At 59.1% G+C, this 6000-nt stretch overlaps 1 protein-coding gene across 1 annotated transcript in view; it reads left to right on the top strand.

Annotated features, from left to right (window-relative positions):
* Nucleotides 1–6000, top strand: part of Zc3h3 (zinc finger CCCH-type containing 3) — an 81819-nt gene that overhangs the window by 24630 nt on the left and 51189 nt on the right. The window lies entirely within an intron of this gene.

The following is a 6000-nucleotide window of genomic DNA, read 5'->3' as shown; positions in this document are numbered from 1 at the left end:
GCACATAGCGGGGGCCCCCACCCACATGGAGCACATAGTGGGGGCCCCACCCACATGGAGCACATAGCGGGGGGCCCCCACCCACATGGAGCACACCCACATGGAGCACATAGCGGGGGGCCCCCACCCACATGGAGCACATAGTGGGGGCCCCCACCCACATGGAGCACATAGTGGGGGCCCCCACCCACATGGAGCACATAGCGGGGGCCCCCACCCACATGGAGCACATAGTGGGCCCCACCCACATGGAGCACATAGTGGGGGCCCCCCACATGGAGCACATAGCGGGCCCCCACCCACATGGAGCACGGGGAGGGCGTAGCGGGGAGACTCCACAGGGCAGAGCTGGGCCTCTCTCATGTGGGTGTCTGGCTTTTCCACAGCTGTGAGCAACCAGCAAACGTGCGAAGCTGTGTGCAGCAAGGTAGACTGGCACGGGTTCTGCTAGCGGAGCCTGGGTTGAGGAGAGGAGCAGCTGCAGTCCCTTGCCACACTTATGTGATTGTGATTGGAGCTCCCGTTGGGCCACCTCTGGGCAAGGCTCTTGGCCGAGAGGACATTTCTTCTTACCAGCCCCTCTCCCGAGGGGCCCTGCCTCGGTCCTGTAGCCAGCACCTGTGTAGCCAGTTTTGACCCTGGACTAAGCTGCATTTTGTGTGCTTGAGGGCCTGTGACTGGCTCATGCTGTACTCAGAAACAGTCCTTTTTTTTTTTTTTTGGTGGTCTCCGGGCTTGAACTCTGGGCCTGGACGCTGTCCCTCAGCTCTTCAGCTCAAGGTGAGCACTCTACCGCTTGAGCCACAGCACCACTTCTGGTTTTCTAGTGGTTCATTGGAGATAATAGTTTCACGGACTTCCCTGCCTGGTCTGGCTTTGAACTGGGACCCTCAGCTCTCAGCCTCTTGAGTAGGATTACAGGCGTGAGCCACTGGCACCCAGCTAGAAACAGTCCATTTTTAATCCGCTGGGAAGGTGGCTTAGTACTAGAGTGCTTTCCCAGCACGCATGAAGCCCTGGGTTCGATTCCTCAGCACCACTTCCACAGAAAAAGCCAGAAGTAGCTCTGTGCTGTCAAGCACTAGTCTTGAGCACAGAGATGCTCAGAGACAGAGCCTAGGCCCTGAATTCACACCCTAGGACTAGAAAAAAAAAACATAAAGAAAATAGATTTATGTAGCTCCTTCATATCTCCTGTTGTACCACTGAATTGGAAAGGTGGTTTGTTGAGGGCCCATCTGCTGTTTCAGTTTACTTCTTAGTGCTAACTTCTGAATCTGACCCTTCTGCCATTTATTCAAAATCATTTAAGTTCCCTGACCCCTCATCTGTTTAACCTGCCTCATCTCCCTCCTGCGTAACTTTGGCACCTTTTAATCTTACGAGGGGTACAGTAGGGCAGTGGTCCGTCTTCCTGCTGAGAGGGGCCTGTTGGCCCTCGGGGGAGGGATGTCGGATGAGGAGGCGGCGTGGAAGGGTCAGTGATAGGCGCTGTGAGCAGGCAAGAGAGTGACTGGGGTCAGAAGCCATCGCGTTATTTTTATAGCAGTTGCAGGGAAAAGGATTACATCGCCTTTGATGCTGTGGGTAACCGGCTTGTGAGCTTCATAGGTTTGCCAATTTCTGCCCCCAGAGAGTGGATGAAGGGTTCCCTCTGCCTCCCAGTTTCCATACAAATCCTTGAGATGTACTATGCACACAGGAAGTGGATTTGGGGTGTCTCAAAGGTGAAAGTTTTAGCAAGGATTTGTTTTAGTAAAACAGGGTAATAGTTGGGAGAAATAGGAACATTTCCTGTTCCCCATGCAGAAAATGGAGTTCAAGATTCCCTGTCCCCCCCTCCCCCCAGCACGTTTTCTGAAGAGGATTCTAGGAGGTGAGGTTAGCACACCTGCTGGTGCACTCCAGGCAGCGGGGCTTGTGCGGCTCCTGGCCCAGGCCTCCCACCTTCTGCAGGAGTCTCCTTAGCTGTCTGCTGCCCTGTCCCCTTCCGGCCTGCGGGAGACCAGAGAGGCCAGCTCAAGCGGCTCTCCTGGGGCTAGAGGGCAGTAACTTTGTGGTGCTGCCTGCACCCTTCCCGCCTTCGCCTTAGAGGTCTGGGTGCCGCCGGTTAGAGGGGAGGGAAGGACCACCCTCTGTAATGTATAGTGACTGTCAGGAAGCCAACTACTCCCATTTCATATCGGAGGGTCAGGTGTCAGTGCACGATCGATGGCTCGCGTACAATAATTACAGGAACTAGCGGCTTGTGTTGCTTGAGTGACTTTGGGAAGAGTGGGGTCTCAATCTTCCCTCTAATAGGGCTCTGACAGTCTGCGGTGGCGTTGGCGGCCGCTCCGGTGGCGCTGAGTCTTGGTCTGACAGTGTTGTCATTAAACAGCAGGTAGTGTGGAACAGCAGAGAGCATGGGTCCTGCGCGGGGACAGGGCGGCTGACAGCGGGCATTTGTCATCACCGAGCTACCAAACCCCTCACACTGCCGTGCGATGGCCGCTTAGGGTGACTTATGGGCCTGTCTGGAGCTGCTGTTGTGATTTGATAATCTGTAAATGTTTGTCAAAGATGGATCCCCCGTGGTGATCCAGGCAGGCTGTCCCCGAGCGGCTTCCCACCTCCCCTGGGGAGGCCTGAGCGCCCCTGGCTGGGTCTGGGTCTCCGCGGTCCGTCGCGAGGGTGAGTGTGTGTGAGTGACGCTGACGTGCACTCACCGTGGTGCCGGGCTAGGGCGCCCCCCTCCGCGCCCGGCTCCCTGTGTGCAGTGGGCCTTCTTCTTCTATGTTTGAAGTGCTGGGAACCATCAAGCCCAGGGAAAGTGGAGTGATTTATTAGACTCATAAAAATTCATACTTTGTGATTCCAGTCATCCCACCACTGAAGCTTGTTAGAGCGTGGTCCCTGGCAGCTCCCACCGCGGCAGCGTGGGGGCGGGCCCTCTCCCCACCCCCGCCTTAGCTGCCATCCCGTCTCATTTAGAGAAATAGACGGCCCGGAAGCTCGTGAATGTCAGTTCTCAAAGGTGGGATGGGGGTGGGGGCCCGGGCTGCAGGAGGGGCGTTGTCAAAACAACATGGCTGAGTCCTCATAGGCCAGAGCAAGCGGGCTAAACCGAGTCACCACCCAGTTCTGGCAGCAGCCAGGGACAGGAACCTGAGTACGGGTGCTCCCTGTCCTGGTGCCAGCAGGCGTGGCACCAGAGTGTGAGCGCAGGTCTCTGCCAGCCCACACAGGGAGCCCTCCATGGGCTCGGGGGCGGGGGCGGGGCAGGCAGGGGCACCTGTCCTGCAGGTGTCTCCACAGCTGTTCTCAGGCTGGTGACTGTGGAAACCAAGCCCTGGATATCTTTGTGAGGCGCCTGCAGTGACCGCTGGGCCTGATGCCTGCCTGGTGCAGCTTGAGCCTGCGTGCTGGGTGGTGGAGGCCGACTGCTCTCCTGCCCCAGTGTCCAGGCTCCAGGCATTACCGAGGGAGGCCTGGAGTGGCTCCCTGTCAGGCCTAGGGAATGTGGCCTGCGGCAGGGCTCCCATCATTCCTGCTTGGATTCTGTTTCCCCTCAGAGCTGCAGCTGTGTGTCCCCGCAGCCTGCAGGGCCGCCAGCCGGGAAGCAGGAGTCACGCATGAGCAGCCTGGGTGGGCTGCGGTGCTCACAGCAGTGAGCAGTGAGGGCCCTCACCGGGATGGAGGGCTGGAGGCAGTGGGCACTCCATTCTTCAATCTGCGTGTCTGGGAGAGAGGAGCAGCTGGAACCTCCTGTGGGTGTCGGCGAGTAGAAGGCGGGTCCGGTAGGGCAAGAGCTCCGTGGCAGGCTTGGGTCCCGGTGGGGGAGTGGCTAGGGTTGCCTTTGCCTGAGTGTGCTGGGGCCGGAACTAAAAGCGAGAGCAGTAGAGAGGCGCAGGCGGTTCCTGAGCCGGGTCCGGGGCCAGGAGTGCTTCTGGATGGAGCATCATGGGGCTGGTAGGAGCAGTGGCCACACGTTGCCACTGCTAGCTTGGCTGCAGACGGGCCACACACAGGAGAAGTGGCGGAGGTGCTCCGAGGGATGGAGAGGTGGTTGTCAGGAAGACCAGCTGGGCCAGTGTGGTGGCAAGGAGCGTGTGTGAGGCACGTGGCCTCCGTGGCGTGGCAGAGCTCCATGTGCTGGCGTCAGGAGCGAGGCTGCTGCACTCACCATGCAGGTCAGGTGCTGAGCTCAGGCTTGAGGGCTGGATCTTCCCTCTGGCTGGCCCAGAGCATGATGCCCCAGCCCTAGCTAGCATGGAGACACAGGCAGCCTGTCCTGGCACGGCCGGGGCGGCTGTGGGAGCAAAAGCTCAGGGTGGGGCTTGGGAGGCTTTGGTCCTGTCTCTAGCAGGGATGGGACCCTTTTTTACACAGAGGGCCACTTGGGTATTCAGAACGTCACGTGTGGCCACACACGGCAGTCAGTACAGGCTGCTGAGGTGGGCCGTAGAGGAGACGCACCTTGTTCTGTCATGTACCTGTGATTTTTGCCTGCTGTGTGTGGTTCCATGCTCCCCATCCCTGTGTAGGGGAGATGCCAGTCAGTGTGCCTGGAAAGCTGGCAGCTGAGCCGCGGGAGCAGGAAATGACCAGTGTGTCTGCTGCACAGTGGGCCCGATGTTGAGGGTGGACAGACCTTTGGGGGAGGCCTGGGCAGGGCAAAGGGCTCCAGGCTGCGGCATCGCTCTGTTGGAGTATGGCAGGCATGGGGGAGGAATGGCTCTGCAGTGGCAGCCTGAGGTCGGGTAGTGTAGGTGTGCCAGGGGGACTTTGGTCTCCTGTGGCCCTCCGTCATGACACATGAGCATCAGAGCTCACGCTGTCAGGCCTTCCTCCTAACTGCCTCCTGCAGATATGGTGCATCTGATGCCCCAGGGGAGTGACCCTAACTGTGGGCTTGGGGTGAGTCCCTCTGTTCAGGGGTGGCTGACATCACAGCGGGGCATGGCCTTGCTGTGGCCCCAGGCCCCGGCTGGCCCGTGCACCCACACTGGCTGCTGCCCAGCCCTGACTCCAGGCCTTGTGGGGCAGTGTTGCTGCCCTGGCTGGACAGCCTCCCATCCCATAGCAGCACTTGGCCCACGCTGTCCTTAGTGAGGCCAAATTGTGCTGACACCGCCTGTGCTCCGTGCAGCGGGCCTGTGCTCCCACCAGGCCTGCAGGCTTTGCAAGCAGCTTAGATGTATGTCACGGTTCTAAATGTGGGCAGAGGCCATTTAGAAATGTGTGCTACACGTTCTGTGTAGAATTTTGTGACCATTTTCTCAAAAGTGCAATTCAGCAGTCGTTGGGGGAGGAGGCCGCCTGGCTGGGCCCGAGTTGGCCTGATGGACGGCACTGAGTCTGCAGAGGCTGACCCTGGGGAGGGCCTCCTGTGCCTGCCCCGTGGGTGGTATGCAGCCCACCCGGAGGGCAGGGCAGGGGACAGGGCTTTGGGGAAGTGGTAGCTGGGTGGAGTGGGACAGCGTTGACTGTGTTGTCTCTGGGCTGCTGAGAGTCCTGGCTTGTCCAGCTGAACCCAGCCGAGCCAAGGGCCCCCGCCCCGTCCACTGTCCGACCCAGGCCCTTTAGCACTCTCCTAGCCCTTGTCAGGAGAGTCGGGGCCTTGCCCCTTGGGAGGAGTGTTGGAGCTCGAGTTGAAGCATGGGAAGTGAGGGCCTGGATTTGGTGCTTGCTGAGAGGCCGGCAGGCACGGGCCGACGAGGCCTGCAGGGTGTTGACCTCACTGTACCACACTTCCTCCCCCTCCTGCCAGAAAGAAACAGCAGGAGAGACAGACCAGGCACTTCTCTGCTCCCTGGAGCCCTGGTCTGGGAGGACGCTCTGGGTCCTGCCTGCAGTGGGCATGTGGCACCATCTAGCACTGAGTATTGTAACCACAACTAGTGTCTGTTGTAACCGTGGCTCATCAGGCAATTACTTGTTTTCTTTTTTTGCTGGTACTGGGGCTTGAACTCAGGGCCTTGTACTCTTGTTTGGCTTTTTTACTCAAGGCTGGTACTC

This window comes from Dipodomys ordii, unplaced genomic scaffold (genome assembly GCF_000151885.1).
Source record: "Dipodomys ordii isolate 6190 unplaced genomic scaffold, Dord_2.0 Scaffold179, whole genome shotgun sequence".
Taxonomy (NCBI): domain Eukaryota; kingdom Metazoa; phylum Chordata; class Mammalia; order Rodentia; family Heteromyidae; genus Dipodomys; species Dipodomys ordii.
This window is presented reverse-complemented; position numbering and strand designations above follow the sequence as displayed.